The sequence below is a fragment of the Lonchura striata genome, chromosome 2, assembly GCF_050655825.1.
Source record: "Lonchura striata isolate lonStrDom1 chromosome 2, ASM5065582v1, whole genome shotgun sequence".
In the NCBI taxonomy this organism is placed as follows: Eukaryota; Metazoa; Chordata; class Aves; order Passeriformes; family Estrildidae; genus Lonchura; species Lonchura striata.
In genome coordinates this window covers 124,006,671-124,034,353 of record NC_140704.1, presented here as the reverse complement: position 1 = coordinate 124,034,353, position 27,683 = coordinate 124,006,671, and the positions used below count along the sequence as shown (strand labels likewise).

Genomic DNA, 27,683 nt, shown 5'->3' with positions numbered 1-27,683 from the left:
AACTAATGATGAGCTAATATACTTCAAATGCTGTTAATAAGAGTGGAATTTTACTCAGCTCACTCTATTTCTACAATAGAAAAGTAAAATTTCTCTTGAGTCAACTGAAACATCTGTTGAACAAATTGGTTCAATTTCATGAGCCTGTTGCTAATTCTGAAAAGTAGATGGTGTTTTATAAGATCAGTAGAGTCAGGGGGTTAGAGCCCATATTCTTTACTTTTTTTAAAATATTATTAAAGATCATGTCAAAATGTTTTATTTTTATGAATACAGTAATACTGTGGTTAATATTTCTAGTATTTCAAGCTTCACCTTTAGCTTAATGAGTTTTCTTCACTGTTTTTAATCAATATTACTAGTAGTCTTTAAAGTTGTAGGCTTCCAGCTTTGTATCAAGTTCTTGGTAGTGAAGTAGTTGAGCAGGTTTTAAAAAAAATCCTCTTCCAATGCATTTCTATTTCTTTATTTCTGCATTTTCCCTAGTCTGTTTTACTTACAAAGTTTAAATTTTAATAGAGTTTTAGTTGCTTCTATTGCTGTGTTCTTATTTGGACTGATCCTTTTTAGATTTGCAGACATGGGAAAAATATTGAAGGTGACAAAGCAGTTTATGGCTTCACATGCTAGATGCCTAAGAGTGTCTTACAATCAACAAGCTGACATTGTATGAATAATAAGAGAAGAAAAAAGGGAGAAATTAAAAACAGTTTTCCCAAGATTTTGTTCCCCTATGTCAGAAAAGAAATGTTTTGATTTTATCTCATATACATACATGCATCTTAAAGCTTTCAGGTATATCTCTTGACACTATCATCACTGAAAGCAAATCACAAATGTAATGCAGATCAAGTTAAGTTCTGTGTGCTTTACAATTAAGTATTATAAAATCAATGCAAGTTCTTCCTATTTACTACCTATCACTGGCTGTAATACTTCGACTTATTTAAAGGGGAAAGCTGGACTTTGAATTTAGACAGTGAATATACACTTTCGTTGTGCTACGTATATTACATGGAAAATGCAAGACTGGCATTAACCATGTGCATCCAGTCTAATTGTAAGCTATGATATTTTCAGCTTTGTGGTCAGGGTGTCTAGAGTAGCTTAGTGCACGAGGGATGTGATTGGAAGTTGATAATACTTTCTAATGTTACTTAAAAAGTAAAGGAAATGATCTGTTTATTACAGCTGGTTTTTAAGCGGTAATATTTGTTAATTATATAGTTTGTTAATCTTCTTAGATTTAGGAGATAATGGAGATATAAATAGGAGGACAGCAGTGTGGGATATCATTACTTTTGAGGGATTGCTGGGCTGAGGAGGAATGGAGATGTGTATACAAGTTTTCTGAATGTGCATGTGAGTACTGCTGGTGCAAAAAGCTGCCCCTCTGCCGATAAGGTGTTGCGAACTCCCCATGTGTTGGTTTTGTCCTTGGTACGGCTCACTGTGGCTGCAGATGACGTTCATGAAATGAAGTGAGGGGAAAGTTTTGTGGCTGAAATCCTGTGCCAAGTCTTTTTGAAGTTGTATGCAGCAGCTGTGCTGTAGCTAAAGAAAGGCTTTCTTTGCCTCCATCATAACATCTGCATGGTCTTTAACAGCAGAATTGTTCCACTATGATGTGTCATTTAGCTAATCTGGGTTGCCTTCATTAAGTTCTTTTTTTCTTCTCCTTATTAGAAATGCTCACATTACTTTGGGAAATAAGTTTTTGAAGATCTAGACTTGAGCATTTCTTTGTAGAAACAGTGGGCTTCAGTCAGAAAAAAAGTCAGAAGATGAGAAGAGACTTTGTAGCTCAGTGAGTCTCTTCAGTCTGGGCAGCTCTGTGTGGACATCATGAATTGGATTTTTATGTGTCCTCTCTTGTTTGGAGGTTAGGGACTGAACATGCAGCCGGTTTTTGTGGAGATGCCACAAATGTGACATCATGGCAGCTAGCATTGGTCTGACAGCTTCCAGAAGTGCGATTTGGACCCTCTGGGCTGAGGTGTTACCCCTCTCCCTTGTGCCAGTGCCACTGCAGCCACAGCTCTGGGCTGAGCTGGCTCAGGGAGTCAAACCAGAGGACAGCTCGATGAATTCTTGGTTGAGTCACTTGGCTGGCTCTTGACCTTTATAACTGCAGAGTTGGACAATGTCTGTGCTGAAGATGGCCTGGAAGAGAGGGATGGCAGGACCCAGCTCTTGTAGTTGTAAATTGCTTTCAAAACCATGCCTTGGTTGAGAAGGCAACCATGGGAAGTGTTTTTAAGAAATGCCTGCTTGCCTGTATATTGTGTTTACTTTTAAAGTAGAGAGAAATAAATCAATCAGGTGCAATTTTGAAATTTTAGCTTTAGTGTTTCTTCCAGTTGAAGGTTTTTACACAAAGATTTTGAAACTGAATTCTTATTTAATTTTCTGACAGTGTGAGACTAAGAGTTCTGTAATTGTTTACTCTGTTAGCACTGTGAAGCTAGAGAGTTCTTAAAGCCCAAAGAGTGGGATCTAATGGTCTGAAATATGAGGTTTTATCATCAGGAATTACTGGATATCCGTTTGCTTTCTGCTTGAATAGTAGCATCAGTCTTCCTTCTGTAATCTTGTAGGAAAATGACTGTACTGGAAAAGCAAGTGTGCTGATTTACGTAATTGTACTCATTCAAGAAGTTTGGTTTGTGAGTTCAGTTAACATAAATAAGCAAAATGAGGGAAAAGGACAGGAAACATGCTCCTTCCTATTAGGTTTGTTAAATAATATTTGCAAAATTATTTTCTAGTCAAATTGTGATTGTCTTCAATTCATGCTAGTAAGGCTATGGTTACTCCTCACACACACTGTCTATAAAATTGAACATACACTAGCCAGAATGAAGAATGAATACTACACTGTGCAAAGTAATAAGGTTTTCATTATTGCTGCTATTACAAATTACTTTAAATACTGCATATTGAATGGAAAAAGTTAGGTCTGCCTGCATGTGTAGTTCAGGTGCAGCCTGCCTACCACTGGAGTGTGACACACCTGCCTCCTTATCTGAGAGTGACTATGACCACGTCACCAGGGACTGAGCATGCCCTGGTGGTAGCTGGGCATTTCAGTCTCACATGTGAAAAACATGTGTTTCCTAATGCCTAAAGGGCACAGCTAGGTCCTAGGAATAGATATGCTTGGCAGCAGTACTCCAAAATATGTATTTTATCTACACATTTTAAAATAATTAGCAAATTAAGATAATAAAGTCAGTAACACTGAGCACATTTAATACATTCTGGTTCCAGTGATGTTACTGTGAGGTAAGGGCAAGCAGACCACGACTTGTTTCAAAAACAGGAAGCGCCTACATTTATATAAATTGCATAGTTTCAGCTGTCATAAATGTGGTTTCAATGCAGTTGCAGGAGTAAAGCCCAAAGTAGTTATAACCAGCTTACTTCCTCTTCCAGTCAAAGTGCAAATAGCCATATAATTAACAATCTGTGGCTCATTTCTGTAGCTGGGTTAAGTATTCTGTTTCGCCTGTTCAGTCACTGTATAAACACAGAGGGAACTTGACTTGGTTAAGAACATTTTGAAACACAAATGTCCCCAGTCATAACCAGATCTGCAGATTCACAGAAGAGGGTCTTCAGTTGCCCCTCGAGCTTGGCAGCAGTAACGAGACCTGTGAGTGTGGCTGGATCTCTGCCAGGCTCCTTGGAGAAGAGCGAGACTTGCCAACTTGGCATCTTGCCATGGTAAACTGCATGGGGCAGCAAAACCTGCTGCAGAGCTGGTAGACAGTTTTTCTCTTTAGGGACTTCCCTTCTTACATTCCATTACAAATTGGCTTTATTCAAAGTCTTTTATCATTAATTTTTTGAGGGCTGATTGCTCAGCTTTTTTGGACAGCTTTTTTCTGAGTTTATTCAGCCATCCTGCCTTTGACTCTACTCCATGCACTTAGTGTGACAGAAAAGCTTGAGTACAAAAGGATAAGAAAGAGTTCCTCTTCTGGTCCCGTACACTCTCGGGTTGGTTTAAATATGCTTTAGGCTGCTTGGAGAGCCTTTGAAGAGAGCCCTAACTTTTCATCCAGACAAGGCCTGTACACTCTCTGTCTCTGCTGATATAATGCACTTGAGCAGCAAATACCTACTGAATATTCCCCATGTACTCTACTTGCTGGAAAGGACCATTGAGGAGCCTTTTCCAGGTAAAGTTTGCTCACCCAGGAGATTTTCTGCAGGGAAGCACTGGCTCCATATGGTGATTGAGTGTGCCTTTTCTTCATGTGATAGAGAGCACTGCATTTTGCAAAGCCCTGTGATAAACCTTTAGGCAGAGCTCAACAGCAATTCCTCTGTTCTCAACATAATATAGAACATTTCCCTTCCCTTTCCTGGCTTTCCTCTTCAACTGTCAGATAAATAGTAGAATATCATAAATTCACAGTGACCACCTTTTGTCTTTAGGCCTTAAAGGGACTATTTCATCCTGTTCCAATGTTTTAATTTCTTCGGGAAAAGCTGGTAGATCCATCTGGTTGTAACAGGAACAACCAGAAAAGCTACATTAATGACCAGCTCCTTGACTCATGTTTGAGTGGAGTTTGGAAAAGCAGTCTTAGCAGCCTGTGCATAGCAAAGAGGGTATTGCAAAGGGAACAGAAGTCAGGACAGAGTTCTGCTTTGAGCTCCATAGTGTTTTAGCTATGATGGACAGACGAGGAAAGACCAAAAAAGTGAGAACTCCTTTGAGTCTTGTAAAAAATCCATGGTGGTTACATACATTGAAGTGTTTATTTCATTCTAAATAAAATTTGGAAACTTCCAGGACACAACAGGTTTATAACATTTTTTTATTGTGTAAAGATTTCTTTCTACTGTTATCTTCCAATGTTGTTAAGAGAAGAACATTCAGCTGCCACTCTGAAGAGTATGGTTGCACAGCTTGTGCTGCTGTGTCTGCTTATTCTGTGTCCGTAGGTAATAATTTATCATAACATCAATAAAACATTACCTTTAGTCATTCAGAAATGTCTTATCTTAGCTGCTTGCCAGAGTTACTCATGTGTTTCTTTGCTTAGCGTGACATGGCCATATTTTCCTTCATGGCTTAGTTCCTACCCGGGCACAGGCGATGAAATGTGCTCACATTGCGCTGTGCTTTATCACTGACTGAAGGGATTGGACTGAGCTGTGTTGTAAAAGACAGTAGGGCCAGTCAGCTTGTTGCAATGAATGGATTGCTCTTATTCGTGGAGGAGTATCATCCAAACAGTGGTCTCTGGGCCAAGATCAGCCTACAGGAAATTTCCATCTGCTCTGCTTTTTACCAAAGGAGTTGGAGAACAGCTTCGCTGCCACAATCCAGTTTAGAGGGCTGGCTCTGAGGGAGTGAAGGAGCCTCCCTTCCTCCTGTGGTCTGGCTTTATTTCCATGATAATATCTTGATATTATTTCTAGGATGGCTACTTGCGGCATGTGCGGGCTGGCCAGGTTGGTGACTACCTCAAGGACTAGGAAGTGAAGTCTGCGAGAATTAGCTGGTGGGAGGTTCTACAGCCAACCACTGAAACAGAATTGCCAACTCCTTGTAATGGATGACCTCTTTTAATAGAAAACCACATCCTTTAAAACACTTCGTTTAAAATGCCCTTATCAACTACAAGCTCCTCTGCCATATTAAAAGCACCTTATTTGCATATGAAGTAATTCAGATTCAAACTTCTAATTGCCATTTGAGAAGTCAAATACTATTTTTTTAGTGGATTTTGATATTACAGTTTTATATTGCCTTTTAGAAGAACTACAAGATTAATTTGAGACTGTAACTATTAAACCCAAAAAGAAGATGGGAAGATGGGAAGCTCTGTATATATATAAGACAATAATAATGTTAATAAAATTGTATGTGTACTCTTCATTGTCATGCAGTGCTAGTCTATAAAATTTTTATTATCCCGAGATAATATGCATATCCATTACATGAGAGCACTGAATACCTTTTTAATCTATGCATGTCATCCAAAGGAAATGCTTCTAACAATTGTCTCCACACTTGGTTGTATGTTTTTATGATCATACGGTTAAATACTAAATTAAGATTTTGATTTTTATATGATTTATGATTTTTTAAACTTTTTTTTTAAATTAATTGTTTTAAGAATTTTCATGCCTAGGAAATCATTAGGCTCTTGTACTAATGAAAATGGTTCAGGTAAAAATAAAATAATAGAAAAAATCATGTCCAAGTTGGGTGTTATCTTTAAGGACTCAAGTTACTATAATTCAGTCAGCTGATGGTAGAAGAACTTTTTTTGTTACTTTTGTGTATGTGTATTTATAGAAATAATCTAGCTCACTTAGTTCCAATACAGTCAAACAGAAATATATGTGGTTGTAAGGAGTTACTGCAATTGACCTAATTCTCTCTAATTGTATAGCAGAATTGTTGTTCTTAAATAAAACTGAAGGAAAAAATTCTGCATCACAGATCCCTCATGTCATTGCTCTCTGGACCTGTATAAAATCCTGGTACTTGTCAATTCACTGGAGCCTCATCAGGTTCCTGTAAAGTTTCTGACTCTGGCATGAAAGATCTCTTTGCTGGGGACAGATTGTTTCTCCTTATCAAGAATGGGGCCCATATGAGTGAACTAACCATATTACCAAGACCAGTGTCAAATTCTCCAAATTGCCCCAGTAATATAAAGAGTAATATAAATTCATGCTCAATTGCAAACTTTCTAAAATCACGTTTTGTATTGTAAGAAAATCAGAAGAGATGCACAAACTTATTTAAAACACTGAGTGGTTTTATAGCATTTCCATGCTACTGGATCATCTTGGGGTTTGAGTCAGGTTTCCTGAATTCTCAACTTTACTTCTTTAGTCTTTTTATCTCCTGATAAGTTGTTGCTCCAGTTGTTTGAGCTCTGCTCTAGATCAGACTGTTCTGCCAAGGTGAAAAATTTCCCTGTGTTGAGACATGTTTTAGATACCTCTGGGTGCCTTCAGCCTTCTCCTTTGTGTTCTTAGGAGTCAGTCCTGTTGCCTTTTCTTTGTTTCTTCTTTTATACTGGGCTTTTTCCTCTGTTCATTTTGCTGCTGATAAACTGAGTGGAGTAGGTTTCCTGTAACAGCATCCATCTTGCTTTCCTCTGGGCGAGAGACTATTCACTTGTTCCTGCCCTGGATCATAGGTGATAGCAGTCCTGTTAACAGATGAGAGAAGGCTATGTGTACATGGGCACACAGCTTTAAAATATTGACTTCTGTTTTAATTTGGGTTTTATTTATTTCTCTGTGAAAATGAAACATTTTGACTAGCTTTTTCTCTTTTCCAAGCATCTCATTGACTTAGACTGAGCAGTTTATGGAAATAATATATGACTTCATATATAGCATTCTAAGGAGATGTGTTTTGCACATATAAGGTCTTGATCTTTGCTGTAAGAGCTGCTAAGTCCTCTGTATGGTCTTTGCTGTACCAAAGAGGTGAGCTGGTAGACTGGTGTTGGCCTTTAAAATCTACATCTTGATTTATTTATTTGGGGTAATTTTTTATTCTGTCTCTTGGTAAATTATTTGATTTCATAACTATTAGAATTTTGCATGTGAACATATTTTATTACCTGCTTGGAAATGGCTTAATGCTGTTACTTGATTGATTATTCTCTAGTTTATATTACTTCACTGATCACAGTGGCAATGGCTGGTTTTATATTCTCTTGTTACATTTATGAAGGGTTTAGCAACTAAAAGTCAAATGTGAAATGGAGCAATGTAACTATTCATGCAAGTGCTGACTTGTGTTTATATTCTTGAAGACTGAACACAATTGTATAAATGCTAGATTAAAAATAATTTTAAACATCACAAATCTATCACAATTCATAGATTACAGTAAAATACATATATGTGGAAAAGTATCTGGTTTGATCTCCTATTAGAAATTAAATGGGGCCTGTGTGTCTGCTTTTCTTTAAAAACTGTCTAGCAAAATATGCAATATGGATTTAAATGTTGTGGGGTTACTTTTAGGTGATCTATTAGTATAGCCAGCTGTTTAGTTGGGTCCTTCTAAGTTAGCTTTATGTGAAATAGCAAGAAGGTTGAATATTGTCCTTTATTTTTGACCTCTTTTTCTACAGAAACAAGGCTCATGAGGTCACGCCATGCACACACATCCCTTCAATTCTCCGCATTATCTTTTGAACCTACTGCTGATTTTGATCACATTTTTTTGGCACAGTGGAGGGCTTGAAATTCAGATCCTGCAGGTTTTGTGAAGATAAGTAGCTGAGTATAGGTGGAACCACCTAAAGGTGCCCTGAGAGAGGGAAAGGTTGCAGCATGAAATAATCTTGTTAGTTGTCTGGGAATCCTAGTGATGGGAAAAGAGAAGCTTTAAACAAATGTCCCAGCTGTGGGAAAAGCTTCCTTCAAAGCTTTCACCTTTCTAGACACCAAAGTCAATCAACCAGGATGTATAAATCTGCGGGAGATGAGGCTTAATTAATTCTGTTGTTCATGAAACTACTTGTTCCCTTAATATTTAATAATAATAATATCAGTAGGATAAATGCTTCCATGAAGTATATTTTTGCATATTTAGTTCTTAAGGTAAATATATAGGGATATTCTTATGGCTGTCCTAATTTTCAGAAACATTTTTTATTTTTACTATGAACATTAATTTAAATGTTTACAAAGCGTCTTCTCTCCCTATTAGTACAGATCGAGCAGTTCTTTCCCCTTATTTCTAAAATGACAGATACTGTGAATGCTTTCCAGCTCTGTTTTGCATGTGGTTCTGGACTGCAACTAGCCAGAAATGTTGGAGAATTCATGGGTCTGTGATTGTGCTCCAAGGGAGTTAACTGGGAAGAACAAGGTCGGTACAGTACGCTTACTGAATATGGAAATAATAATAATTATAAAGCTAACCAACAAGAACTGTATTCTTAATAAAATGTGTGGGTTTTTTCAGTGTAATCATATGACTATATAATACAAAAATTGCTTTGAGAGTAGGTCAAAGATTATGCATAGCAGAGGCTTGTGTGATTGGTTATGAACAAGCGAAAATAGGGTAAACTTTTGACCCGGCAGCAGCAAATGGAACTGTGTAAAGCACCTACAGATGGCAGGATTTAACGTATAGTCAGTCTCTCGCCCTTTCACAGCAATTATGATCATATTACAGCAGGCACTGAGGGGATGGCGCTCTGCAGCTCTAATACAGTACGTCTTTGAAAGTTTTGAATATGCAGTTGCATTTTGTTTTTGTAGGGCCATCAATTAGTTTAGCAAGAAGAATTCCACTTTTGTTGCTTGTGTTTGACTCTATGAGTTCCCTACTAGAGTGCCGAGTCCATTTGGAACAAAAAAATCATTTGAACCATCTAAATAATTTCGATAATTCAGACTGCAGTTGATTTATTTCTAAGCTTGAAAGACTCAGTGAAAGTTTTTATGCTGTTGTGCTGCTGATGCAGGCTTGAAGGGATGAGGAGAATGTGGTTCCAGAGAGAGCTCTAGGAAACAACACTTTCAATCAGCTCCTTAGATTCTTGTGTAGATTTCAATCAACTCCTTGGATTCTTGTGTAGATTCATCCATCTTCCTGGTTGAGTTTTAAACCAGTTAAGTTTGCAAAATTTAGACTTCAAAAAGTCCAGTCAGTAAACTGCTTATTTAACAAGACTGTGGCGTTTAGATTATTCAGTGTCTTTTGGTTTTATTGTGCCTGTGAAATACATGGCAAATTAGAAGAAGTGAAAGTGTTGTGAATTAGAAACCAATGATTGCCCATTTCCTGTAAATTTTGTCAGTTACAAAATCAGAAGCCCAGTTGCACTTTTGGCACAGACTGATAGTTCTGAAGTTATGTGAGCATATTTTGTGTAATTCACTGCCTGTTCAATGTTTGTGTATCTGGTGTATGTACGTGTGCAAACTTCTCCCACAATTGTTTCTCCTATCAGGCTTTGACGTATTGGCATTTGGGAAAAGAGTGAGTTAGAGAAGGCATGCTTCCTTCTAGCTGTGATCCAGCCACTATCTCCCTTTCTGTCTTTTTGCGTTGCCTTCTGGCCTGTAATCTGATGCGAGTGCCAGATGTGGAGAGGTGGAGCAGAAGCAATCCAAGCTTTTTAGACCATTTCATGGAGGGGGTTATTTTATTATATTTGTGGTTCACAAAAAATTTTCCTTTGGTTTTTCAGAATGACTTCTACGGAGAGTAGAAATTGCAAACATATGGTAGTAAGCTAAATAAGATACTGGAAAATGCTCTTTGGAGGAAGGGAGAATTTTAAAATACTGATAAAGCGTGGTTGGTTGGATTTGCTTTTTTTTTCTTTTAAATCATGCTGGAGCTTGCACTGTACATAGACTGCTGGGTGTAATTCCATTTCTTTTTGGAGATGAATTGTGTTCATTTTAGCCATGCCTGTACCTGCAGCAAAGAGCTGCTGCTGCAAGCTTTAAGGCACTTAAACAGCTCAGTGACTGCTACTACATGAGTTTGAATCTGGTCACACAACATTTTGAAACTTTTCTGGTTGTTAAAATGCAGTGAAATGAAAACTACTCTCCTCAAATGTCAAACAGCACCCACTGTCACAGATTAATTCCTTCTACAGTTTTGTAACCCTCCTCACACACAAAAAAACCCACACCAAAACAAACTGTAGGTCAGTTAAAAATTCCACTGGTGCATTCCCCTCTTTTACAGATGAGCAGCTTTCAGATTGCCAGGTTTGAGTTGCACTCAAAATTTGCCTGGACCTGTTATGTCCCAGCTCTTCAGAGTGGGCTCGCAGCCACAAGGGCTGCCCTGTGCTCCCTGTGGAGGCTGGGCTGGGGACGCTGTCGTGGCCTCTCCCAGAGATAGTGGGTTGGCAGGGTTACCCCACAGACCTCATTAGAGCCTCATTGAGTAATTGTAATCTAAAGGTAGTAGCATAATTTTTCAGTGTTAGGTGGTTGTTGTGTTATCACTTTAATGAATTAAGGCTTTTTTGCATGACAGCTATTCCACCTGAAACTAGGGGCTGTTGTGGTCAGCTTTCTGTCTCATAAGTAGCAGCTTCATAGAGGTATTCTGAATTTGTTGTAGTTGAGAAATACAAATCCAAAAACAATTCCATAGAAAAAATTATTCTTAATACATGAAATAGAAAGGGAAATTAATTAAAGAAGTGGGTTTCAAATTTACTTCTTTCTGAAGTATAAAAAGGTATTGAAGCATTATTACTGAAATGTTATTATTGAAATATTGAAATATTGTGGAATTATTCCCACAGTTTCACTGATTAAAATAGAAATCTAATTGAAGGATGTGCACTTTTCACAGCTATTATGTAAATAACTAGTTTTGTATTCCAGTTCCTGAAATATCCTGAACAATTATAGTTACCTGATGAATACCCTGTATGCTGCTTTAAAATACAAAACCTATTAACACATCAACCAAACTGGGGGGGGTGTATTAAACCTGTATCAGTGACCTGTGGTTTATAATGCCTGCATATTCTTCTTTTAATTCTGGTCATCATTTCTTGCCACATTATAAGATAGATGCTTGTATTTCCTAACCATTGCTGGAAATAAAATAGTTAAAATTACTCTTCTAGTATTGCTCAAAGCTGAGTACGAAGGTTTCCATTATGAGTGGCACAAAAAGTTCTTATCTACCCTTTGGTAAGTAGGTGAAACGTCTGTGTGCAATAAGGGTAAACTCAGTTTCCTTTTAGTGTTATCTAAATATCTAATTTAGTTTTCCTTTGTATGTGCTGTGAAAGAGTAAGTGACAAAAGCTGTCGTTTCTTAGACCTCACCTTGCATACAGTTTCAAGTAAAATGGTGGGGGTTTTCTGCCTCCAGAAGACAACTTTCCAAACCTGGTGGAACCTTTCCTTGTTGTCCTTTATCGAGGTATTGCTCACCTGAGTTGGTGCTTACCTGGTTTAACTTGGGCTTGAAATCAGTGTGGCAGGAGGGCATCATCACCACCATACCAGTAATATTTAGGTTTCTGTAACTGAACTATTGTCACAAGAATATTTTGGATATTGAGAAGTTTTTAAGTTGTCAATAAACCATTATATAATCATTACAAATAAACTAATACACAGAATATAGTCATAGTGTACAGTATAACACAGCTGTTTTGGTGCTGCTCACCAAACTAAGTGCTGGCTGTGTAATTGGAGCATAAAAGCCGTGATTTGCCCATACAGACCTAGCTAAAAGAATGTTTTTTCTTGATACATTTAAGTTGCTAGTGAAAATGTAGACAGGGCTCAGATTCAGATCTATTTTTTTTTTCCCCACACAAAGTATCAAAATCAAGGTGAGATATTTCTTACAAGAAAGTGTTGAATTTGATACTCTTGGTTTGTAAAGGCGTGGGGAGCTCTGCAGATCTTCGGAGATTTTCTCTTCTCCTTGCCTAAGCTGTGAAGATCTCTGGCTTTGCACAATGTCTGGTGACATAACAAATACTTTCAAAATCAAAGAAGTAACTGGACACGTTCATTTTCTGTAAGATATGGGAGTTAGGGTGATACATGCTTTCAGCATAAGAGAGGGAACCAGGAACATGACATTTGTGCCTCTCTTGGCTCAGGGAACAGTTTTGACCTCCTGATAGTCAATCCTTAGGACAGTGGGATCACTGGTAGGGTGCAGATTAAAAGCTGTGAAAGCTGATTGGCACCAAGCACCAACCCTTCCCCATGTTTGTGGACGTGACCACTTACAGCTAACAAGCTTATAATGACTTCTGCCTAAGCACAGGTGGTGAAAGTAGCAGTGAAAAAAAGGTAAGGAGCTTAAGTACGGAGAAGGTACGGGGCAGACTGTGATGAAACATGTGCAGAGTGTGGTAATGGTCCCTCACCTTTTGCACCAAGGCTTGTGTTTATCCCAGTCCTCAATGCTGATACTCCTGTTTACACACCAGCTGTAGGGTAGGAGAATCAGAGACTGAGCTCCAGCAACAAGCATTGCTTATCTCTCTGCTGCATCAAATATGTTTTGCAGTTGGGCATGAACATCAAGACTTTTGAGGGTTTCATGTAAATCTTGTGCAGGAAATTATTCATGAGGGGCACATTTTGTTGTCTGTCTGAAGGACTCCACTTGCACAAAGGAATTGAGGAATGTATTTTGTTTGGTCTTCTGAATGGTTTTGTATTTTGAAAGCTTAAAAAATTCTCTAAACCAGATTGCTTTTCTGATTTGACAATAGCACATGCCTTCCTGTCTACTTTGAATTTGTTACCTAAATGGACTAAATTCAACTTGGAGAGGCCTGGAAAGGAGAGAAGGATTTAAATAATTCCACTTTAATTAATCCCAGGAAAATTCTGGCAAATCTGTCTTTTCTTAGTTTATGCTGGATGTCTGTAAACTCCATTTCATTCTGATTGTATAGACAAGTCAGAATAGGTTTTTTTCTCTCCTTGATGGTAGTTTGATTTGCCAGTCACTAGGTTTTGGGTTTACCTCATTTTGGTGTATATACAAAGTGTGTGTTTTCATTATTTCTTTTTTTCTTTTTGACACCTAATTCTGTGTAAAGGAAACATTTCAGTGGTGTTGTTAGTTAAATCTACCTTTGAAATGCTGACCTTTTATAAAATAGTGGTTTGCTACCAATTGTTATAAGCCAGTAGTGATAACAGTGGTGATAATTTTTTCCCTGTGTAAAATGTGTATCTTTGGTTTGTTTAAGCATCATGTTATTAGAACAGAGTAAGCTCCCTCTGTGGCAGATTATAGTACCTTCTTTCTTTGGGGAGAAGGAAGCAAACATGAGCAATACAAAGAAACAACCCAAGGCTTATATCTTTGTTATCTTTCTTGGCTAATACATAAGGACCTTGGGTCCTGCTACTGCTGCACTTCAGAGGGCAGCTAAACAGATAATTTATGCATGTTATATGCTTCTAAGTTCTTAGCAGTCTGAGACAACATGAGGACTCCATCCTGAAAGGTAAGAAATATTCCAAGCTTACTTCAAGAAAGCACTTGCACACAATCTTTACAGTGAAGGCCATGAATGGAGCCCTGTACTTAATGTTAGGTAAGGCAGTTCAGAGAATTGCAAAACTTAAGTATTTAATCCAAAGCATTATTGCTGTGGTGTTAACTAACAAACTGTCTTCCCAGTGCTACATTCTCACAGATGTTCTCATATATAATTTTGGAGTTGTTTTCTATACAAAGCTTTTTGTAAATTTATTTTTTATTTAAAATATTTTTCAGGAGTTAATTATTAACATCAGGGGAAGTGCTACTTTTTTAGCAAATGAAAATAAAAGAGTATTTATTAGAATAGTTAATGTGGTTAGTTCTGGTTTACATACCTTAAATGCTGGTAGTGTATCTTATGGGAAAGTTGCTGAAAATAGAATCAGTCTTCCTAAAATGTATTATTTTCTACTGTTCACCTCGCTATATAATTTTTATTGTAGAACTGCTTCTACTTTCTTCAGGTTCATTCTGATAACTGATATGGTCTCCAAGAAAATCTCATTGTGGAGGAAGACAGCTTTGTTTTCATCCCTCTTTAGCAGATCCTGACAGCTCCGCCTGTGAATCTAGTGCCCTTTCCAGAATGCTTGCATAAGATTATTCTGGAGAATTCCTGTACCCACCTGCTACCACATACCTAGAGTTAGTAATTTTTTCTCCTTTCTCACTCAGGAATATGTTTAGATTTTCTGTATTTTTACAGAGATCACATCCATCATACTTTCTTGCAGGTTTAATTGAAGTTTAAGGCAATATCTGGCTGTTCTTGTGGTGTCCCTGTAAGTTGCAACCTGAACCAAAAAGGTAGAATGCCTGATACTACCTATTTAAATACACCTGGCTTGCTAAATGACCTTGAATAGGTAATTTTATGTCTCTCTTCATCCTGAGATCTATAAACTTCCGATAATAAAGCATATATCCATCTTTGCAAAAGCTCTTTGAAATCCATGAGTAAAAGGTATCCCATAAGGTCAAAATATGAATTATTTATTGCTACATGACATGCACAGCATGCAGACTGTAAGGTTATGGATGTCTTGTCTGTTCCTTTGCCTCCCGAGAATAAAAGTCATACCTTCATAGCTCTACCTGAAAAAATGTTCATTGTATGAAATCTAATATAATTTTATGTGTATAAGTATGTGATAATATTTCTCCAAGGAATTAGTTTCAACTGTTAATACCCAGCTTTGTCTGAGAAGTGCAAATGTAGTTTTCAAAATAATAAACATAAAAAAAAAAAGAATATAAGACCAAAAAGAATAGTCATAGGTGAGGCAAATACTGGGTTTTGGACTAAGCAAGTAAGAGTTTCATGGCATCAAAATCATGATAAAGTTACTACAGGGTAAGAGAAAACTGCTAGTGCTTGTAGCCAGCCCTTTGTTTTCTAATTGACATGCCAGCAGTGTGCTTTCTAAGAAACTGATTTTTCTTTTATTATGTTTCCTAGGATTTGTTGTAGGTCCTACTTGTCATTGAAAGAGTTGTGTTCTCTGCTTCCTATTTACGTTATATATGTTACTAATTTAGGCATATGTTACGTGTGTGTATACATAACTTGTCTTGAATAGGTAGAGATACAAAGCATGCAGAAAGCAAGAATAGGCTTGTTGCAAGAACAGCCCTTTGCACTTCAATGTGAACATTCTCAACTGTGCTTGGAAAACAGTAGGCAGCTAGCACAGGGTTTGTAGAGCTGCTGTGCATGTTCTTGCTGACATATGTTACTTTAATAATTTGATTTCTCTGTAGCAGTTTTGGCCCCTGAAAAAGTACAAGGAATGGTCTTCAGTGGAGCACACTTAAATTACCTAGAAATGAGATCTGTGACAGTAGCATAAATCTCAAATGCTTGGCCTTTAATTCAAGTCCAAATATTAGGTCAAATTTGTATCCAGCTAAATCCAAATGAGCTTTTAACTATTTGGGATAGGCACAGACTTTCCAGTGCTGACAATAGAGGTCAGAGGGTTCTTGCACATGTTTTAGAACTTCTCTTGGAGATAACAGACTCCTGGATATGTTTGGTTCTCTACTGCACTTTTGGATAAAGGGCATGTCTACAACTGCAGTCATGTCCAGTTAGAAGGATTGGGAAGATGTTACTAGAAAACAGGTTGTGATGGTGAAGGGAAGCAGTGCTATTCCCAGTGCTTTTTCAGAAAATTGTTTTTAAAAAATTTACTTCTACATATCAATACATTTTGTTTAGAAGACTGTACTTTTAAACCTTAGTGAAGTGTCTAGTTAAAAGGAGCCATCTGCTTGGAAGTATTTCCCTTTATATTGCCTTCCTTATTGGTTCTCTTCCATTACACTTTAGGCATTGTTTTGCATGGTATTTGTATTTACTGGATACTTTTATCTAGCCCTCCTCACAGCTGTAGAATCTGATGTCTTGGTTAGTCTGGTTTTTCTTATCTACCCCCCACTCTGACTTTTAAGAACACTGAGGTACTACAGGCTATATGTTTATAAAAGTTACTAATCTATTTTATGTATAGCACAGATATTAAGTGTGATGTATTAGAAATTGCAGGAATTCTGTGTCATGGAAACTTGCTAAGAACCTGAACCATAAATGGGAACTTTGTCAGTTCTTTCTCCTTATCCGTCTCAGTGATCTTCATTGCAAATACAAATGTTAGTGTCAGTGTTAAGTAGGGGATACTCAGCTCAATATTTCCTTTGCTGTCTTTAATCCTTGTATTATGAAATATTTCAAGTCATAAAATTATATTGAAACCACAGGATTTTTTTTTTTAAATACACTTTTGTAGAGAAGAACAGCACTGCAGACAGGAGCTGTAGTCTCATATTGCCTGGTTTTCTAAAGTTGAGGTATTTTAATTGGCCCTGTTACTTAATTTTCAACATATCATTCGTTGCTTCCACTGGGGGCTCTCCACTGTTGCTCCTCTCAAAAAGTGTTCTCACATGTGCCCCACAGTGCCTACTGTATGTGCATTTATGTAGCATTGACAGCCAGTATATTCAGAATTGCATTAAATCCAAAGTCTCCAAGCAGTAGGTAGTTTAAGAAATTGCATCTCTTAGCTGATAGGGACATGGATTAGCCTTTTTTTTAATTGGTTTTCAACATTGTTTGTAAAATTTATTTTACTGTAGGTATCTTCTTGATCTGGAAGGGCTTACATTTCTGGATGGTCATCACTGTACCTTGCACCCCCTTCCTTGCACGCTGAAAAATGTGAGATTTTTTTTTCCAAAAGACTTTCAAGGGGAAAAAAAATCCTTCAGCAGCCTGCTAGCACCTTAAGTTTCTTGAACAGTAACATTGGCAAGCAAATGCAGTGTTAAACATGCTTATCAAGAGAATCGCACCGGTTTGAGAACAAAGCTCCCTTTAGTGTTAATTCATGGCCTCAGTTCACTTAAATTTCATTGTATCCACTCCTGTCAGGCTCTCTTCTGGGAGTAGAGTGATTGTCCCTGAACCTTGGCTCTGCTGAGTTAAGTTAGAAGCATTTTCAAAAATATGGTTATCAGAGTGTCTGTGTAGCTATTCCAAAACAATAGTATCCAACCCCCACAACTCCCATAGCATCACAGAATCATGGAATAATTTTGGTTGAAAGTGACTTTACAGATCATCCTGTTTCACCTCCCCTGCATGGACAGGGAGGCCTTCAACTAGACTAGGTTGCTCAAAGCTCCATCCAACCTGTCCTTGGATACTTCCAGGGATGGGGCATCCACAACCTCTCTGAGCAGTCTGTTCCAGCATCTTGTCACTCTCATAGTAAAGAATTTCTTCCCAACATCTAATTTGTACTTACCCTCTTTCAGGTTAAAACCATTTCCTCTTGTGCTGTCACTACATGCCCTTGTAAAGAGTCCCTCCAGAGGTTTCCAGTAAGTCCCCTTTAGGTACTGGAAGGTTCTGTAAGGCTTCCTGAAGACTTTTCCAGGTTGGATAACCTCAACTCTTTGTGTTTTTATAGGAGAGGTGCTCCAACCTTCTGATCATCTTTTGTGGCCCTCCTCTGGGCTCACTCCATCAGATCTCTGTTCTTCCTGTATTGGAGGCCACAGAGCTGGATGGAGGACTCCAGGTGGGGTGTTATGAGAGCAGAGTAGAATGGGAGAATCACCTCACTTGACCTCCTGGTCACATATACAATAAAGAGAAAATCAGCCTTCCCATGTCCAGGACTCTACATGGCTTTATCATTCAAAATTACCACTGCAGTGTCATCTGCAAAGCAGCTGGTAAAAATGCACATCACAAAACAAAGTCAAAAGATGGTCTTGAAAAATTGCTTAGCAAGTAAGGCTGGATTGCCTTTGGACAATGGTAGTGGCCATGTACTTGGAGTTTAAGGTGGCCCTGTTGGGGCATCCTGCTTCTCAGGTGGAGGTGTAATTTGGAAATAAAGCACATCAGTTCTCTCACAGTTGCTTTGACTGGATTGTGATTGTGGGAACCCAGGACATCCTTCTGGCTGCCCTGGCTGTGTTGAGACTCTGGCAGGGTGCTTGGAGACCTTGGCACAAAATCAAAAACACCTGTGGCTTTGATTCTAGGCTGTGGAAAAAACTGCCAATTTTGTGTGAAGATTTACAAGTCACAAGAGTTTTAGTTAATGTAACACAGGGTGAAAAAATAGAATTTTGGGATTTTTTAGAATGGGGTTCAATGAGGCAAGATGGAGGAATTTGGGTGTGTCTTGTCTTCTCCTTCTTGCCCTCCATCTTTCACTGTGATGGTGACACTTTTTATTGGTTTAGAGTAGAGACACACTGTCTAACATAGGTGATAGGTATTGGGAATTAATCGTAAAAAAAGTACATGTAGTTCATAGTATAAAATGTAAACACCACCCTAAAGAGCAAACAGAATGCCACGATCTGACTTGCTAGACAGAGCTTAGCAGGTCAGAGAAAGAACGTTTTAGATAAGAGAAAATAAACAACCTTGAGAAGCAAAACCGACACATCTGGACTTCTTCTTTGGCTGCGGGGCTGGGAGGAAAAGACTTTTTATGATCTCGGGGTCATCTTGACCACAGAACCCCGAGATGTGATTGCATTTCTGACTTTTGAAGGCAAAATATGACTTTATGTCCAGATTATTTAAAATTGTTTCTGTCTTTGCCATACTGCTGTTAAAATTGCCAACAAAATGTTTTCTTTGAGCTCTTTTGTCTTGATACGTTACATGCCTTCCTATTTTCTGTTTAGTTTTGGGGAAGAAATTGCACAGCAGAAAGGACAGTTAATTTAAACTTGGCTGATTTCTTTTCAAAGGATATTTGCTTCAAATGGCAAGACAAATGGCTTAAACAATATTATATATTATTACATTATTAACTTGGAGCTTAGAAAATATAGGTTCTTAAGAACTTGAGACTGGCAATTTATAAAAATCTATATTACTTGTAAGTCTCATATTAAAGGTTATTTGCTAATGATTTAAAGAAGTAGTCCTGTGAACTGTCAAGTACTGCTTTTTCAAGATGAGTCATGACAACCATGTGTTTGAAAGATAAAGATGGGAATCTCTTTGACAAAAGGAGAGCAATGAAATAGCCATTCCAAACTTGACTTTTCTCCTCATTCTCAATCCTTGTATCTTCTTTGGTTTCAATACAACATGCTCAAATGCAGCCTTTGAGAAAATGAAATGCACTGCCAGTATTGTTGATATGTTCATTAAAGTAATACTTTTGAGATTGCTTTTGTGGAAAATGTACTGTGTATAAACATGGTATGGGTCACTAATTTTACATTGAGGGAAGATCTGTCAGGTCTGCTGTTTGCAGTTGATAGCAGTTGTAATGTGTCTGCTATCTATTTTCAAATATTGCATTTGACTTTTTCATACTGATGTAAAATATGGTGTAAATGTGTATAGGAGTCCTCAGGATGGGACAGGATTTGCTATATGTTCTAAATATTTCAGATTAAAATGATAAAGCAGTATTCTGCTTCTGATCTTTTCTCCTCAGTCTTATAGATGAACTGACTTTGCAGTTGATTTTAGGAAAAACCTAGTACAAAGTAAAGTTGTAACCAGATTCCTGTTTTGGAATTCAGTATGTTGAACTTTATAAGAGTTAGCAGTAGACCCAAGTTCTGACATGTTTCCTCTTAGCATAGACTTAAATATTCAGTGCTAACCACACTGGGGGTTAGTTAAGATTGTGTAGCATTTCTGCTCAGAATTAAGTCTTTGTAAGAATTGTCTTGTTTCTACTGTAGATATTTACCTACATACCTAAATTTTATTGCTTCTTTGCTTAAATGAAATGAGTATTGTCTTAGATGCTTGAATGGTGTCATTTGTTATTACTGCTGCTTATAGCAAACCTGCACTTTGGTGTGAAAAGTGAGCAAGTCTGGTTTCTGTTGAACACATAACTGTCATTATGTTAAATATTCCTTAATACTCTACATTCAGTCATTGCTGTTGGATTGTCACAAAGGTTGTGGGGTTTTTTCCTCTTCTATTCTCACAAGTGGGATTTGTAGTTTCTGAATTTACACAGTACTAAAGTTAAATGCCAATTTTGTCACATCTACGTCATTATAAAAACTAGCATAGAGCAATTGTCCTGAAGTTGATATTTATTTCATAGCAGAGTATTTCATTATTTTATTTTAAGTCAAATTAATTTCAATTGGTCCTGCTTTTCCTTTCACTTTTTGGTTGATAGGCTGCAGTCTATGGCTTTTGGTTTTCTCATCAAAAAGAGCCAGTTCTTGTCTTTCTCAGGAGTATTTATGCTTGGGCTCAGTTAAGTTTTGTGGTTCTGTCTAATGCTATGGAAATTACTGCTTGAAATCTATTCATAGAAAATCTAACTTTCTTCAGCTTCTTTTCTGTACCCCATCTCATCCACTGATATTTTGGATGTTTAATAATGCCAAAATTTGGAGCATGACTGTTTTTCTGTGTACCACATGCTGAGTGCTTAAGGCAAGGGGTCAGTCATCAATGTTTGCTGTTCATTGTTGCCGTTCACCGCTCAGCATCACAAAGTGCTGCTTCAGGTCCTTGTTAGAACTGATGAGAGTGGATGATGCAATGTTAAATTAGCTTATTATTGCTTCTCAAATTTGTAAAAAGCAGCTGTCCCTGTGTTCAAGTTTCTCCCAAGTGACAGTAGTCATAATCAGTAGCATCTCCTTTCTTCATTGAGGTCTCTTGGATGTGAAAGCCCAGAACCTCAGGATCTGCAAGATACAGTGTCTGTGCATTTCCTGCTTGCTTTTTGTGGGAGCTGGCTTTTCACATGCAAGGCAATGTCTGCAAGCCACTAGCAGTTAGAAGACAGCTGAACGTTCAGGAGACATGAGATTTTTGTGACTTCCTGGGAAATGTTAGTCTTCTCTTGAAAAGGAGATCTAGCTGCAGAGACCTGAGTGTTCATCACCAGGTATGGCAGAATAATTTGCTGTATCCTGATCTAAAAGTTAGAGGTTCCAGTTGCATTAAACACAACAGCAAGTTTCTGTTTCAACGGAAACACAGGCAATGTATCAAATACTGCTGAGTTCATACCCTGTTGCAGTTATGGCCAGCTGGAGTGTTACACTGTTCTGCCCTGCCTGGTTATCAGAAACCTTGAAATTTCACCAAATTATTTTATCTTTAATCTTCTACCTTGATTGAGTCATATAATGTAATTTAGAAATCTTTTATTTATAGGTAAAACTACATGAAAGAAGAACTACCTTATCCTTGGATTAATTAGTATGGTTTTGTTTTGCTATTAAATGTATTCTTGTCTGACTTTTATCTAGTTAAAACTTTCATCTAATTCAAATCTCAGCCATTGAATCTTGCCAGCACTCAGTCTGCAGATTTTGGGAACCTTTTACTATTAAAAATCCTTCAAAGTACTTCTGTTTTTTAAGCTAATTTAAAAAATATATTTACTGGCAGTCATATTTTGTAGAGTGTAAAATAATTTCTTTATAAAAAATCCCTGACTCTTCATAACTAGCTACATTCTGTTAAAAACACATGCTAGCACTAGCTGTTAATACATTTATGTAACATAGTGTGTTAATATAACATTTTTTTCTATGCTCTAGTATTTGCATTCTAGTTCTGCTTTTCTTTGCTTGCTAAACTTCCTTTGCTAAGTTCCTCTCATGTACTCTCAGCATGGATGGAAGAAACTCATGCTCTTGAACTTTCTCTGTGGGTTGAGGCCCATTTCCATCAGAGAGCACCTTTCTGTCTATAACCTGTAAGGAGCACTGGCAAGCACTCTGCTTCAGAGGCTCTGAGCAGGGGAGAACAACTTTTTTTGGTGTGCAGGAGGTAAAAGAACTGAGCCAGGAGCTGACCATTTCCAGATTGCACTGAAAGAACCCATTTTTCTTATCTTGTATCCCTTCTTAATTAAAGGCAAAGGAGTGAAACACTAGACATTAAAAAAAAAAAAAGATAAAAGAAATCCTCTTGAACTATTACTCAAAAATTTCAATTAACCATAGTCATCAAACTTGTCTTAAAAAAAAGAACACAATTCTCAGTGAACATGCCCATACAGAACTTAATTGCCATATATGGCACACATCTCAGTACTGAATTCTCCAGTTAGATGTTGCAGATACTTGCACGTGGAATGCTCTGAGTGGATGTTTATGAAAGTTATGAGAGCCTTGATGAGCTGTCTTCAAGAAGCATGAACAGCTTATTAAATGAAGAGAGAAGTCAACAGTAATATCTAAGGTTGAGATGGGAGGGAGTGTCTTTTCATTGCCCTCATATGGACAGAAATCAAAAGGTTCTTAGCACTGTGGGTGCATGTACTGCTAATACAGAGACTGAGCAATGCCAGATGCTACAAATTCCAGTGATAGGATTTCTGTGCCCTTCGAGAGAAGATGCAAAGGTCAGAAAAAACTAGATTATCTACAGTATTCTATTCATTTTTCATCAGCTGTTAAGAGGTGTAATCCTAGTTTTCAATTAGGAGTTTTCAATTAGGAGTTCTAAATTGATGAAATGTCCATGTCATTAACATTTAAGTCAACAGGTTTTCAGTTTTGACTTGAAAAACCAATGTTTTTGTGTAAGATTCAGTTAGAGGAGTTTGAAAAAAATACCTAATATTTAAGAACTGTATGTTTGTGTCTACATTTATTGAAATGTAACACATGTAAATCACTATACTGTTTCAGTTCTTTATCTGAGCAGTAATATCCTTATAGTGCATCATAGCAGTCAGTCCTAACAGTTTCTGGTTGTTCTCTAAGCTAGTACAGTACCTTTCCATTCTTTCTCACAAGGAGTGAGACTTAATGCTGCCCAGTCAGCTTTCCTAAAAGTCAGTGGCCTCATGCCTTGAATAAAGCCTGGTGAGTCAGCTTTGCAAACTCTTACAAATACAGTTTGAAATGTCTTGCTATTTTGCTAATTAGGGCTGTTACTATACCTGTCAATTAGGGTGCCCCTCTGGATGCTCCAAACTGATAGGATTGAAGGGATTGTGAGGGTGGAATTGGATCCTAATAATAATTTATTAATTGGAATTAAAAAGACTGAAAAGGTGTTTTGAGATGGCTTTACGAGTCCTTGTCTCAGGTGTGGGTATATTAGAAGGGCAAAGAACACCTGATTGTTGTGATATGTCCTGCCTGCCAGATGCATTCTTTCTCTAGAAAAAGAAAGGAAGAAAAAGAAAAGAAACTTTAAAAATTGTGAAATGCATGCAATGAGGAAAGTGGTCTGTTTATCAGTTTCAGTTATTTGAACATAAATTGTAAATGTTTTCGTGAAGCTGCATCTTCCCCATTTCTACTTCAAAGTCACCTGCAGCTGGACAAAGAAAATGAAGTATTAATGAGATAAATTTCCTAGAGAAAACTTAGGTGAACCTCTTCTGCTGTATAAGGTCTGTGTCTTATCCTAACATAAAAAAGTCTCTAATGCTAGAGCTAGTTTTGAATGTCACCTGTTCATCGCCAAGTTGAGTGTGTGATTCCTGTGAAACTATTTAAAAGGTAGCAGCAACTCTGTAGTTTCATTGGAAGTATGTATTCACTGCCTGGTATAGTCAAAGAGCCTTTCCTTCTTTGCTGTTGCATGTTCCCTTGTTCCCATTCAGAGCAGTGTTTTTTGTCAGGAGTATTTTTTCACTCATTTCTCCTTTCCCCTTTTGTCTATAATTAGTCTGTACAGTGCAGTGGTATGTTCCCGCTTCTCCGTTAGCTTTATCTGTATACGGTTCTTCACTAAGCAATCTTTTTAACAACATCTGTGTTCTTTCACTGCTTTTTCAGCCTTCAACTCCTATTTTATTGCTACAATGACTCTTTTCTGTTACCTCCTTTTTACTTACACATAATTCTTTCTTTAGAACTGTGATTATTGTGTTTGTGCTCACCATATTGTTTTGACTTTAAATTTCTCATTTTATGATTCCTGTAAATATCAGTTCTAGCTATGGTATCTGACTGGGATGCTCCCACTTTTTGTTTTCCTTAGGTTCGTACTTCACACACACTGTGTGTGTGTGTGCAATCTTGTGAAAGCTCATTTTCTTTCTGGTGATTGTCTGTTAATATATTTTCTTGAATATCAGAGATGCTCTGCCTAATCTTCAGGTTTTGTCCCATTAGTATAATTTTCCAATTTGACCAGTATGCTTTATGCATCTTCTTTAGATAAGGAATAAATATGGAAAATGCAAATGAGATAAAATTAAGATTGCAAAGCAGTTCCTGTTCTATTGAGGTAAAAGTTGTGTGTAACTCCAAATAATGTTTATTTTGCTCACTCTATGCAATGTAGTGCTTTGAGAAGGAGGGACATACTGAGAAGGGCCTGAAAATAATAACCCCCCTCAATTTATTGTGAATATGTTTTTCTGCTGTATGTCTTCTCCTTATGGGACCAGATTATTTCTTCCTGGGCTGAGGATCTTTCTCACAGATTCCCTCTGTAGCATGGAAAAGAGAAGAGTAGAAAATAGGATTCATGCTGCTCCAGAAGGGGCCTCATTCCCATTTCACTTCCAGCCGCTCTGCTGCAGGAAGGTTGGGCCTGAGCTCATAATGTTCATCAGTGTTGGAGCAGGTTTCCCCAGAGCCTTGGGCAGGGCTGCTTTCCTGAGTAGAACTGTCCTTAGGGAGAGGAGTAAACAGAAGGGGTGTTGGGGCAGCACTGGCAAAAATCATATGTACAGGACAGCCACTATTTCTTCACAATTTCCATTTTATTTTCCTGTGAGTATGGCCACAGTATCTAAAACTGTTTTCCAGTTTCCTGGAGAAACCGTAAGTTAATGATCAGTGCTGTCTTTAAGGAGAATGAAGTAGTGTAATGGGATAAGGTGGAAATAGAAGGAATTACAGGGAAGGACCCACAAGAATCATCAAGTCCAACTCCTGGCCCTGCACAGCACCATCCCTAAGTCACACCCTGTGCCCAAGAGCATTGTCCAACACTCCTTGAACTCTGCCAGGCTCAGTGCTGTGACCACTTCATTGAGGAGCCTGTGGCCAGCCACCCTTCGGGGGAAGAACCATTTTTCCTAATATCTGCCCTAAAACGAAAGGAGATAATTCTGTTTCTTGATCATATAGGAAAAGAGCAGGTACAAAGCTGCAGAAGTGGTTCTGTGGGCTTGACAATTATTTTACAGTGCTTCATCCACAGCTTTCTTAAATAGTTTGCAAATCCCAACAATGAAATGTCTGGGTAAGGCTATGCTGGTCTGTGCCCAGCTGCACTGGCCCAGTGTTGTGAGAGGAGGACAGAGCTGGAGGAATAAATTGGGGATGTTTATGCTGTGTGCTGAGGTAGTAGGGAAATGGTGCTAGTGCAGAAGAGGAAAGGCTTGTTCTGTAGTCTGTGAACTACTTCAGTGAAGGCAGGACAGAACAATATGCTTGTCTGTGTACTTTGCCTTTTATAAAACTGGGTAGTGAGGTGCAAACCTGCCTGGGGTTTGTCAGTCAGGAGGAAAATCTGAAGCTAAAGCTTAAGTAGATTTCCTCACTCGACAGTGTGTTTAAAAAAATGCTTAAGATATTTGTTGTGGTACTGAGTTAAAGCAAGATAAATGATGCCACTTAATATATAGAAGCACTGACACTAGAGTCTGTAGTGTGGCTCATTTGTTATTTGTGCTTTTTTGTATTTACAGGAGAGTTGGGTGCTGGGGGGATTTGAACCATAGGTTGTTGCTGAGAGAAGAATATTTATTGCAACAGAACTAAAATTACAGGCAAAAAATTAAAGTACTCTAGGGGAAAAATAATAATTCTGTTGTGCCAGATACTCAGTATTAAGCATGTTTAATATTCGGTTTAGTCTCATATGACATGTTTATGACCAATGTGTATGCCCCAACAAAGGCACTGCTTAAAAATATATTCACTAATTAGTTTTGGAGCAAGAAGGAGAGAGAGCCCTTATATTCCTCTTCCACATCGACAGCACAATTTGCTCTTCGACAGAGGAAGATGCAAAATGATTTCAAGTGTGCCAGGTTTGGGTTTCTCCAGGAGTCGTACACTTAAAATCAGCAGAAGGGAGGGAGGGGAGTAACTCTGTTATCATCAAGCGCTGCTAATGTAGCCCGGGTGCCACGTGACTGCAGAAAAGGCTATTATCTCAATGAAAAGGAAACTGCTTTTTAGAGCAGCAACAGAACAGAAGCAGGAGGAATTTTCGAGTACTCCACCATGCTGGATTGTCAAAGGGGGATCTCTCTGATCAGCAGTTAGGGAAGGATTAGCGTGGCCAGTTTGTCAGCTGTCATTAGAAGCAGATGACAGAGATGATAAGCTGCTGTGTGCGCACGTCCTCACTCAGCATGTGCTTTGGTTTACATCAAGACATAACACAGGTTTGGGATAATAGAGAGCTGATATTTTTAAAGCTGTAAATTTACTGGTAATCGTCTGGATTTTTTTTTCTTTTTATTTTTTATTTCTTTTTTCTTCTTTTTTTTTTTTTTTTTTTTCCCTCCCCTCCTATTTTTACTCAAAAAACCCAGTGTGATGAGTGGGGGATTTATCTACATCTTGATCTGAAGATGCAGAAAAACTAATAAGATCTGCCTTCATCTGCAAGGGCTGGAAGACGACAAGGTGTGTTTCTGAAGTGCTGTGACTTCATTGTTAGTGCTTTCTCTTTGCACGTATGTGTGCTCCTGTGTGCATCATAGGTGTCTGGATGTTGGGGGTGCAGGGGGGCTAGCAGATGTTGGTTTGGGAGTGTGGGAGGAACAGCCAATTTCTGTTTGAGAAAGAGAGTTTAAAGATAATGTTCCTAATTAACAATTGCAAAGAAATAATGTAAATCCGAGTCTGCAGTTTCTGTTGTTCCCCTCCCCCGTTTTAATGGCTACAGGTGTACTTGTGGTTGCCTGTGACAGTTTTACGGGTTTATAAGGCTAAATATATCTTAGTGCACAGGAAATATTTTTGTAAGCAAGTTTTCTGGCATCCAGAATAATGCACAAACCCATCTATATTTTCCCAGTGTCAAGAGGAGGTGGAGCCTGAGAGTTTCTTTTTCATTGCAGTAATTACTATTCAATATTCAGTAATTTATATGCACATGAGAAAAGTACAAAGTATGTCAGCTTTATTTTTGCAGTAAAGCTTTCTTTTTCTGACCAAGAGCTTGAGTAGACAAAACACACTGAAATATTGGTAGTTGT

At 37.9% G+C, this 27,683-nt stretch overlaps 1 protein-coding gene across 5 annotated transcripts in view; it reads left to right on the top strand.

The window, feature by feature from the left end:
- Positions 1 to 27,683, top strand: part of NCOA2 (nuclear receptor coactivator 2) — a 186,551-nt gene that overhangs the window by 71,287 nt on the left and 87,581 nt on the right. Inside the window, exon 1 of one of the 5 annotated variants that reach the window (XM_085572214.1) lies at positions 24,527 to 27,108. The exons of the other annotated variants lie outside the window; for them this stretch is intronic. The gene's annotated coding sequence lies outside the window, so the exon portion shown is untranslated. Of the gene's footprint in view, positions 1 to 24,526; positions 27,109 to 27,683 lie in introns of those variants that run through there. 5 annotated transcript variants of the gene reach the window in all.